This window comes from Macaca mulatta, chromosome 6, assembly GCF_049350105.2.
Source record: "Macaca mulatta isolate MMU2019108-1 chromosome 6, T2T-MMU8v2.0, whole genome shotgun sequence".
Taxonomy (NCBI): Eukaryota; Metazoa; Chordata; class Mammalia; order Primates; family Cercopithecidae; genus Macaca; species Macaca mulatta.
In genome coordinates, this window is record NC_133411.1 from 94591809 (window position 1) to 94604150 (window position 12342).

Genomic DNA, 12342 nt, shown 5'->3' on the forward strand with positions numbered 1-12342 from the left:
TTAGTTGATCTTCAATCTTTGATATCCTTTCTTCCAGTTGATCAATTTGGCTATTGATACTTGTAATGCTTCATGAAGTTGTCGTGCTGTTTTTCAGCTCCTTCAGGTCACTTATGTTCTTCTCTAAACTGGTTATTCTAGTTAGCAATTTGTCCAACCGTTTTTCAAGGTTCTTAGCTTCCTTGCATTGTTAAAACATGCTCCTTTAGCTTGGAGGAGTTTATTAACACCCACTTTCTGAAGCCTACTTCTGTCAATTCGTCAAACTCATTCTCCATCTAGTCTTGTTCCCTTGCTGGCGAGGTGTTGTGGTCCTTTGGAGGAGAAGAGGCATTCTGGTTTTCGGAATTTTCAGTCTTTTTGCGCTGATTTCTCCCCATCTTCGTGTTTATCTATCTTTTGTCTTTGAAGTCGGTGACCTTCGGTGGGGTCTCTGAGTGGAGATCGTTTTTGTTGATGTTGATCCTATTCCTTTCTGTTAGTTTTCCTTCTAACAGGCCCGTGTGCTGCAGTCTGCTGGAGTTTGCTGGAGGTCCACTCCAGACCTTGTTTGCCTGGGTGTCACTGGTGGAGGCTGCAGACCAGCAAAGACTATTGCCTCTTCCTTCCTCTGGAAGCTTTGTCCCAGAAGGTCACCTGCCAGATGCTAGCCAGAGCTCTCCTGTATGAGGTGTCTGTTAACCCCTGCTGGGAGGTGTCTCCCAGTCAGGAGGCATGGGGGTCAGGGACCCACCTAAGGAGGCAGTCTGTCCCTTATTAGAGCTCGAATGCTGTGCTGGTAGATCCGCTGCTAGTAGGGACGTTTAAGTCTGCTGAAACTGCTCCTACAACCACTACTTCCCCATGGTGCTCTGTCCCAGGGAGGTGGGGGTTATATCTATAAGGTGGAGCTGCTGCCTTTTTTTCAGAGATGCCCTGCCCAGAGAGGAGACAGTCTGGCGCAGTGGCCTTGCTGAGCTGAGGTGGGCTCCGCCCAGTTTTAACTTCCTGGAGGCTTTGTTTACATTGTGAGGGTGAAATCACCTACTTAAGCCTCAGCAATGGCAGATGCCCCTCCCCCCACCAAGCTCCAGTGTCCCAGATCCAGCTCAGACTGCTGCTGTGCTGGCAGAAAGAACTTCAAGCCAGGGAATCTTAGCTTGCTGGGCTCCCTGGGGATGGGACCCGCGGAGCCAGACTACTTGGCTCCCTGGCTTCAGTACCCTTTGCAGGGGAGTGAATGGTTCTGTCTCGCTGACATTCCAGGCACCACTGCAGTATGAAAAAAAAACTCCTGCGGCTAATTTGGTATCTGCTCAAAAGACCGCCCAGGCCACCCAGGGTCCTGGTGGTGTAGACACTGGAAATAATCTCCTAGTCTAGGGGTTGCAGAGACCCCTGGGGTAAGCGCAGTATCTGGGCTGGAGTGCACGGTGCAGTCGGTAATGGCTTCCCTTGGCTGGGAGAGGGAGTTCCCCGACCCCTTGTGCTTCCTGGGTGAGGCGACACCCCACCCTGCTTTGGCTCACCCTCCTTGGGTTGCACCCACTGTTAAACCAGTCCCAGTGAGATGAATTGGGTACCTCAGTTGGAAATGCAGAAATCACCCGCCTTTTTCGTCGATCTCTCTGGGAGCTGCGACCAGAGCTGTTCTTATTCAACCATCTTGCCAGCAACCCTCTGGGAGTATGTTCTAAAACCCCAGTGGATGCCCGAAACCACAGCTAGTGCCAAACCCTATACATACTGTTTTTTCCTATATATAAAATAAGGTTTAATTTATAAATTAATTTATAAGTTTGGCACAGTAAGAGATTAACAATAAAATGAAACCATTATAACACCGTACTAATAAAAGTTATGTGAATGTGGTCTCTCTCTCTCTCTCACAATAGCTTATTGTACTGTACTCACCCTTCTTGTGATCTGTCAATCTGATTACCAAGGCGACTACTAAGTGACCAATGAGTGGGTAGCATATACAACATGGGTACACTGGACAAAGGGATGATTCATGTCTTGGAGTGGGACAGCAAGAGATTTCATCCTGCTGCTCAGAATAGTGTGCAATTTAAAACTTGTAAATTGTGTATTTCTGGAATTTTTCATTTAGTATTTTCAATGGTTGATCATAGGTTGATCATTGAAATCACAGAAAGCAAAACTGCAGATAAGGGAGAACTATCATACAGAAAAATAGCAAAGATAGTATAGAGAGCTCCACATCCCCTAAACCCAGGTACCCATATTAGCAACATCTTACATTAGTATGGTACATTTATTATAACTAATAAACCACTTTTGATACATTACCTGATGTCCATACCTCATTCACATTTCCTTAGTTTTTATCTAATGTCCCTTTTCTTTTCCAGGACCATGTATAGTACACCACATTACATTTAGTTGTCATGTCTCTTTAGTCACTTCTTGGCTTTAAGTTTCTCTGAATTTCCTCGTTTTGGGTATTCTTGAAATTTCTGAGTAGTACTGGTCAGGTATTTTGTAAAATGTTCCTCTGTTGGGATTTTTCTGATATTTCTTTCATGATTCTACTGGTATTATGGGTTTGTGGGAGAAACACCACAGAGGCAAAATGCCATTCTCATCCCATCATATCTAGGGTACAAACTATTAACATAACTTATCATTGTTGATGTTAACCTTGATCACTTGGCTAAGATGATGTTTTTCAGGTTTCTTCATTATCAGGTTATTCTTTTTCTCCTTTTCATACTGTACTTTTCCTAGGAAAGTCGCTTTGCATTTCCCACATTTAAGAAATGAGGAGTTCAGCTGGGTGCGGTGGCTCATGTCTGTAATCCCAGCACTTTTTTGGGAGGCCAAGGTTGGTGGATCACAAGGTCAGCAGTTCAAGACCAGCCTGACCAACATGGCAAAATTTCGTCTCTACTAAAAATACAAAAAAATTAGCTGGGTGTGGTGGCAGGAGTCTGTAATCCCAGTGACTTGGGAGGCTGAGGCAGGAGAATTGCTTGAAACCGGAAGGCAGAGGTTACAGTGAGTCGAGATTGAACCACTGCACTCTAGCCTAGGCAATAAGAGCAAAACTTTGTCTCAAAAATAAATAAATAAATAAATAAATAAATAAATAAATAAATAAGGAGTTATGCTCACCCTCCTTGAGGGTGGAATATGTATGCAAATTATTTGGAACTGATCTGCGTTGGAGATTTATCTATTCTGCCCTACTTACTGACTTATTCAACCATTTATTTCCATCAGTATGGACTCATGGATGTTCACGTTATGCTTTGGGTTATAATTTAATACCACTTTACTGTGCTGCTCAAATTGTTCCAGTTTGAACATTGGGAGTACTTTTAAGTTGGCTCCTGTGTCCCTTTGACATGGTCTTAATATTTTTTTTTTCCTATATTTTTATTGGGTTTGACTTTGGTTCTGGCTTTTCTGTTGGTGGTAGTGTTGGTGGTTTTGTTTTGAGTACTTCTTGTACATTCTGGCACAAGATGCTCCATGCTCATCTTGTATACTTACTGCCCCGCCATTTCTTCAAAGAGCGCTGATTCATTTGCTGACTAATGGTATTAGAAACTAAGATATGGTGGAGGTTACAGTAAGCCGAGATGGCACAACTGCACTCTAGCCAGGCAGAGCCAGACCCCATGCCCCCCACCCCCAGTTTGGCTTCTTTCACTTAGTAATAAGCAATTAAGATTCATCTAAGTCTTTGCTTGACTTCATAATTTACTCTTTTTCATTGCTGAGTAGAACTCCATTGCATGGATGTACCATAGTTTGTTTATTCATTCACCTATTGAAGAACATCTTGGTTACTCCTAGTTTTTGGTGATTATGAATAAAACTGATATAAATACTTGTATGCAGGGGTTTGTATTGACCTAAGTCTTCAAAGCAGTTGAACAAATACCTTAGGAGTGTGGTTCCTGAGTGGTATGGAAAAACTGTTTTTTTATTTCCAACTTTTAAGTTCAGGTGTACATGTGCAGGATGTGCAGGCTTGTTACATAGGTAAACATGTGCCATGGTAGTTTGCTACATAGATTATCCCATCACCCAGGTACTAAGCCCAGCATCCATTAGCTATTCTTCCTAATGCTCTCCCTGCTCCCATGTCCCACCCTCTAACAGGCCCCAGTGTGTGTTGTTTCCCCCAATGTGTCCATGTGTTCTCATCGTTTAGCTCCTACTTATAAGCGAGAATATGTGGTATTTGGTTTTGGTCTTCTGTTCCTGCATTAGTTTGCTAAGGATAATGGCCACTAGCCCCATCCATGTCCCCGCAAAGGATATGATCTCATTCCTTTTTATGGCTTGCATAATATTCCATGGTGTATATGTACCACATTTTCTTTATCTAGCCTACTATTGATAGGTATTGAGGTTGATACCATGTCTTTGCTATTGTGGATAGTGCTGCAATGAATATATGCATGCATGTATCTTTATAATATTAATAGAAATGATTTAGGCCCGGCATGGTGGCTCATGCTTGTAATCTCAGCACTTTGGGAGGCCAACACAGGTGTATTGCTTGAGCTCAGGAGTTCGAGACCAGCCTGTGCAACATGATGAAATCCCATCTTTACAAAAATACAAAAATTAGCCAGATGTGGAGACACATGCCTATAGTCTCAGCTACTTGGGAGACTGAGGTGGGAGGATTGCTTCAGCCTAGGAGACCGAGGTTGCAGCAAGCCGAGATCATGCCACTGCACTCAAGCCTCGGTGACAGAGCCAGACCCTGTCTCAAAATAATAATAATAATAATAATAATAGAACAATTTCTATTCCTTTGGGTATATACCCAGTAATGGGATTGCTGAGTTGAATGGTATTTCTACCTCTAGGTCTTTGAGGAGTCACCACATTGTCTTCCACAATGGTTGAACTAATTTACACTCCCATCAACTGTGTAAAAGCCTTCCTTTTTCTCCACAACCTTGCCAGCATCTGTTGTTTTTTGAGTTTTTAATAATAGCCATTCTGACTGGTTTGAGATGGTATCTCATTGTGGTTTTGATTTGCATTTCCTAAAAATCAGTGATGTTGAGCTTTTTTCCATATGTGAAAAACTTTTCTACATAAGACACTGCTAAATTGTCTTCCAAAGTGATTGTACCATTTTACATTTCCACCGGGAACACATGAGAGTTCTTGTTTCACATCCTTGCCAGCAATTGGTATTGCTGGGTTTTTGGATGTTAGCCATTCCAAATGATAATGTAGTGATGGCTCATTGCTATATTATATATACACATGTATGTATTTTATTTATAAATATATGATTCAGTGAATAAATGAATCATTACATGTAATAACATCATAGTAAATTAGCAGAAGCAGCCTTAGACTACTACTCCTTCCCAACTCCTGACTCCTCTTGAAAAGCTTATATGTTAAGGCAGTAGGAATATGACCCAGAGTAAAAGACAGTTTTTACACTGTCTAGAATACACATAAGAACTGAAAATTCTTAATTTGTCCAAGAGCAACATAATAAGTCTGAATATTTAACATTTATACATATATTATTTATATTCACATACTATTTAAAAGTATTAAAAGCCTGATCCAAAAAATGAATGCCAAATGCCAAATAATAACAAATCCATCCTATAATTAGACATTGGTATAAATAGGAACCTAATAATAGCTTCTTAGAATCTATTTGTCTTCTTTATTATTAAAAATAGCATACACACTCCCCAGTGCCAAGTAATCAATCAAGGATTAGGTGCTATGCTTTGAAGGATTACATGATGTTCCTTTTGGTTCATGACATGCAGGAGCTAAGAAGAACCAGGTTGTGTGGTATTTAGAGAAATAATGTGATCAACCACCCAACTGAAAGTTAAAATAATTATTAACCTTTGATCTTACAGTTGCTGTATTATTCAGTTGGCATGACTTAAAGTCAAAGTTATCAAACATATAAGAGTCATCACCACATTCAAGAGCAAGCAAGATAATTTTCAAAGTTTAAACTGATTGATTAAACAATGTTGAAAACAATTCTTAAAAATGCTGATTGAAACAAGTTTGTACATTTACAACTCCATTCTTCAATATCTATTTGGTAATCCCAATCAGTATGATTAAGATTTTAAATACTAAAATACTATTACTAAAATTATAAAAACCTTTATTGTAGCCATTTTAGGCTTTCATATTCAGCAAATAGATATCAGATTAGGTTTGTTTTTTCTTTCAGGAGTGGGCAGGAGTAAAATTGAGATTTCAAAATAAATATATTTTTATGTATGATTTCATAATGTTTGCTGGGTGGGGGGAGCCACACTATTTTAACAGCCTATCATATACTTATCAGTAGCATCACTAATTTTAGCTTTTTCTCAGAAGTATGATAGTCATATAGGAAACTGCACATATTATAACTCCATAGTTTGAATTTTCACAAATAGAACACAACTCTGTAACTAGCACCTAGATTAAGATGCAACGTAGTTCCAGCACCTCAGAAGCCCCCTTCGAGCTACTTTGAAATAATTACAACATCCAGATTTCCAACAGCATGTTTGTTTTGTCTATTTTAGTACTTTGCATAAATGGAATTGCAAAGTATCATTTGTTGCATGTTTTCTTAGTATCAATGTTTGTGAGATTCATCTACATTGTTGTGTTCTGTTATAGACTATTTCTTCCCATTGCTCTACACTACATCTACTATTTCATTGTGACTCTACCATAATTTATCCATTTTGATGGATATTGTGTATTTCATTATGACTCTACCACAATTTATCCATTTTGATGTCACTCATTGTGAATGTATCACAATTTATCTATTCATTCTAATGTTGAAGGACATTTGAATATTTCTCCATTTGGGACTAAACTGCTATTATCTATGGTATAGTACATGTCATTTTATAACATGTATGGAATTTGGGGGGTAAATACTTACTAGTGAAATTGTCACAAGGAAACATGCTAAACCTTAGAAGAAAATGACTACGTTTTTTCAATTTAACATGTATAGCAATTAGGATACATAGCAATACATAGGAATTGCTTAGAATGTATAGCAGTTTAAATCCTCATTTATATTGTGAAAGTTCTTCACATTCTTGCCAATACTTGATATTTTCCATCTTTTGTTTCTTATTTTACCAATCAGAATGAGGTTGAAGATGTTTTCCACCTTTTCAAACTTAGCTGTTTTGTTAGATATATAGTAGTATCACATTGTACTTTAATTTTCCTGATGATGAATGAAGTCACACATGTTTTCATGTTATTGACCACTCCGATATCCTCATTTGTGACATGCCATTTTCTCTTTTTCGGTGTCTTTTAAAAATATATAAATATAATCGATTGTAAGTACACTTTGTAGATTATGGGTATGAGGTTTTTTGGAATGTATTTTTTAAAATCTCATTATAAGGCCTTGTTTTACCCTCTTGATGGTATTTTTCTCTTATGAACAGGGGTTTTTAATTTTAATATAGTCCATTTAACCAATTTTCTTTATTAGCAGGTTTTTTTTTGGTCCAGTTTCCCCAATTTTGCCTAATTAAAATCACGCAGCTTAAACCTGCAATCTGTCTGTAATTTTTTGTATGGTCTGAGAAAAGGGTCAACATACACTTTTATTCGATATAGATATGCAACTGATTCATCATTAATTGAAAAGATCACTTCTTGTACTTACTTGCAGTATGACTTGTAACAAAGGATAAATGCTTGAGGTGATGGGTACTCCATTTACTCTGATGTGATTATGCATTGCATGCCTGTATCAAAATATCTCATGTATGCACCTACTACGTAGCCATGAAAAATAAAAGTTTAAAAACAATTAAAGTAGGTGTTTGTGTATGTATGGGTCAGTTCCTGGAATTTCTTGTCTGTTTTATTGGTCACATTTTTCTTTTTCTTTTTTTTTTTTTTTTTTTTTTTTGAGACGGAGTCCCGCTCTGTCGCCCAGGCTGGAGTGCAGTGGCCAGATCTCAGCTCACTGCAAGCTCCGCCTCCCGGGTTCACGCCCGTTCTCCTGCCTCAGCCTCCCGAGTAGCTGGGACTACAGGCGCCCGCCACCTCTCCCGGCTAGTTTTTTGTATTTTTTAGTAGAGACGGGGTTTCACCGTGTTAGCCAGGATGGTCTCGATCTCCTGACCTCGTGATCCGCCCGTCTCGGCCTCCCAAAGTGCTGGGATTACAGGCTTGAGCCACCGCGCCCGGCCGTTGGTCACATTTTTCTAAAACCATTTAGCAATAGCACTTCGACTTTATCAGAAGAACTTTAGAATGTATCATTTTCTCTGGATTCTTCTTTTTCAAAATTGCATCAACGAATCTCGGCTTTTTGTATTCCGTATGAATTTTTAAATCAACTTACTAGTTTCCACAAAAATACCTGCTGGGCTTTTTATTGAGACTGTACTGAAACTGTAGATTTGAGGGATTGACATCTGTGCAATAATACTTTATATATCTCTCCATTTATTTAGAAATTCTTCACTTACAAAAATGTTTTGAAATTTTTTAGTGAGGAGGTCTTGGCACATCTTTTATTAGATTTAGTCTTATACATTTGGGAGTTTTCGATGTTACGGTCAATGGCAACATTTTAAAATATTGTTTTCAGTCAGTTGCTGGCATGTGAAAATACAGCTAACTTTTTACTACCGACCTGTGCACAGCAACCTTGCAAAATACAGTTTGTTTTTAGATTTTGATGAAGAATTTCAAATACGTATTTTAGGTACACATACACAATAGTGAATAATGACAGTTTTGACCCTTCTAATCTTAATGTTTGTTTGTTTTGATCTTGCATTATTTTACCGCCTAGGACCTCCAGTACAAGATCAAATGGAAATGGTCATAGTAGGAATCCTTGTCTCTTTTCTGAGCACAAAAGTCTTCAATAACATGCTTCATAATTAATATTTGCCATTGGTTTTTAGTAGATAATCTTCCTCCAATTAAGGATGCTTCTCTCTCATCCTAATTTTCTGAAAGGCTTTATTGTGAATGGCTATTACATTTTGTTAAATGCTTTTCCTGAATCATAATATTTAGTTTAGCTCTGTGCATTTTTTCCTCTCAATCTGATAAATTATGTTAACTGGCTTTTAGATGTAAAGCGAACCTGGATTAAATCTCACTTGCTTTGATGCATACAGCACTAAATTGGATTAGCTAATGTTTTTACCAAGGGTATTTACATCTATAATTATGAGAGAGATTGGTTTTTAATTTGTTCCTTTCTTGTAACATCTCTTAACGGGTTCTGGAGTCAATATTACCTTGGCTTATAAAAAGAGTAAGGAACCATTCACTCTGGAAGACTTTGTGCAAAATTGATATTATATCTTCCTCAACTATTGGGCAAAATTCGCAGATAAAGCCATCTGGGCTATGAATTTCCCTTGTACAGAAGTTTTTAAATAATGAATTTCCTTTATTTAATAGCTAGTAGACTATTAAGATTTTTCTATTTCTTCTTTTGCTGCTTTGGTAATTGCCTTTTCCAATAAACGTTTCACTTCATTTGTCAAATTTATTGATGTAAGGCTGTTCATAATAGAGATTATCTCTTATCCAAAATGCTTGCAATCAGAAGCCTTGCAGATTTTGGGCGTTTTCTGGTTTTGGAATATTTTTGCATTATACTTACCAGTTGAGCATTCCAAATCCAAAAGTCTGAAACCCAAAATGCTCCAATTAGTATTTCCTTTGAGCATCATGTGGGCACTCAAAAGTTTTGGATTCTGGAGCATTTCAGATCTCAGATTATCAAACTTAGGATGCTCAACCTATATATTCTTCATTTTTCAAAATTTTATTATAAATATTTCAAGTAATAAATATTCTTGGAAGGTTGAATTTTACAATGAACACACATGTACACTTCACTTGGATGCTACCATGAATATTTTGTTTTAAAATGTATATGTCTACCAACTCATCACTCATAGTTCTAGCAATTTATCTTATTTCGGTGGGAATTTTTAAGTAAATTACAGATACACTTTCCCCTAAATATTCTTTGCATATTATTAGAGTTCAATATGGTTAGTTTTTTTCCTCATAGCTTTTTCCTTTTAGGGTAAAATTCACATTACATGAAATGTACAAATTTTAAGTGGACATCCATAGAATTTTGACAGAGGCATATACGCATTTAACCCAAATCCTAACAAGATATAAAACATTCTCACTTCAGAAAGTTTCCTTATACCTCTTCCCAGTCAATCCCCACCTCCACCATTCCCAAAAGTCAACCATTCTTCTGATATTTTCCACCGTACATTAGTTTATTCTAGAAACTTACATAAATGGAATTTACAGTATGTACTCTGTTGTATAAGACTTATTTCAGCATATTAAAGATTCATCCAGGTTTTGCATAAATCATCAGTTTGTACTTTTTCACTGCTATTATTCCATTGTTTATTTATACCAGTGTGTGTATATATTCTACTACTGATGGACACCTGGGCATTTTTTTAGTCTGAGACTACTTTGAATAAAGCTGCTATGAACATTCTTGACCTTTTTGTAGATGTGTTTTTCTCCTGAGTAACCACATAAATGTAAAATTGCTGGGTCACAGGACAGGCGTAAATTTAGTTTTATAAGAAACTATTACAACTTTTTTTGTAAAGTAGCCGTGTCATTTTCATAGTAGTTGTACCACAAAGTATCAGATTTCCAGTTGCATCATATTCTTGTCTACATTTGGTATAGTGGTATTTCATTTTGATTTTAATTAGAATATCCCTGATGACCAATAATGTTGAGTTACACATATTTTAAAATTGTATGTGAATGGAAGCCTGTCTCTGAAAGGAATATTACTGGGGGAATAAAAATTCTCTAGTAAGAAATTAAAATCAGAAGCTGGGGACTTCCTCTTCCAATTAAGGTGAAATTAATAGGGACCAGATCCACTCCTGTATTTTACAAAACTAAATAACTAAAGAAATTCTACATGAAACCTTGATTGTTCCAGCTTACTGACTTGATTGTACAGTCACAGCACAGGGGAAAAACTAAACAGAGCCCAATAGTCTTCCTGAGTTGAGAATCTGGTAAGGCTAAGGGAACTACAATTGACAGAAAAGAGTACCAGAAAGGAAAGCTGGGGGGTGAGAAAGCTCTACAGAGGTTGAGAGTTCCCTCACATCTTCAGCCAAGTTCTGCCCAATGCATGCATTTGAGGAAATTTCTAAGTGTTGGGGAAAGAATCACCAAAAAGGACAGGCAGAACAATCCTCTGAATTCATACAAGGATAGGAATAGTGTAATTCCTGTTCCCATTAGCCAAAGTAGGAAAACCTTTTAATACATGAGGCACTGGTAGAGTACTCAAAAGGGTATTGCCTCAGTATGGGTAAAAATTAGCATGAAATTAAAGTCTGATCTCACCTTAAATACAAGCCTTAAAAGAATCAAAACTGCCTCCTTGGTTTCCTATTGACTTAGTTGGATCCCAGCACAAAGCTCAAGAATACAATTATGCACTAATTAATGATGGAGATAGGTTTTGAGAAATGTGTCCTTAGGCAATTTAATCATCATGCAAACATCACAGGGTGGACTTACACAAACCAAGATAGTGCAGCCTACTACACATCTATGTTATATGGCATGGCCTATTGTTCCTATGCTACAAACCTGTGCAGTTTGTTACTGTCCTGAATACTGCAGGCAATTGTAACACAATTTTAAGTATTTGTGTATCTCACCATAGCTAAACAGAAGAGGTATAGTAAAAATACAGTATAAAAGATTAAAAATAGCATAACTGTCTAGGGTACTTACCATGAATGGAACTTGTAGTACTGGAAGTTTCTTTGGATGAATCAGTGAGTGGTGAGGCAAAGTGAAGGCCTAGGACATTACTGTACACTACTGTGGACTTACAAACACTGTATACATAGGCCACACTAAATTTACAAAGATATTGTCTTTCTTCAATAATTAAAGTTAGCTTACTGTAACTTTTTACTTTATAAAGTTTTTATTTTTTAATTTTGGGTTCTTGTAATAGCTTAGCCTAAAACACAAATACACAGAGCTGTACAAAAATATTTACTTTCTTTATATGCATATTCTATATGCTTTTTACTATTTTCAAAGCTTTTTATTTTTATTTTTTATTTTTTAAACTTTTTGCTATAAAACAAGACACACCTGCATTAGCCTAGGCCTGCACAGTGTCAGAATCCTCAATATCCCTGTCTTACCCTCTACATCTTATACCACTGGAAGGTCTTCAGGGGCAGTAACAAGCATGGCACTGTCATCTCTCATGATAACAATGCCTTCTTCTGGAATACCTTCTGAAGGACCTGCTTTTTTCTTCTAATAAGTAGGACTATA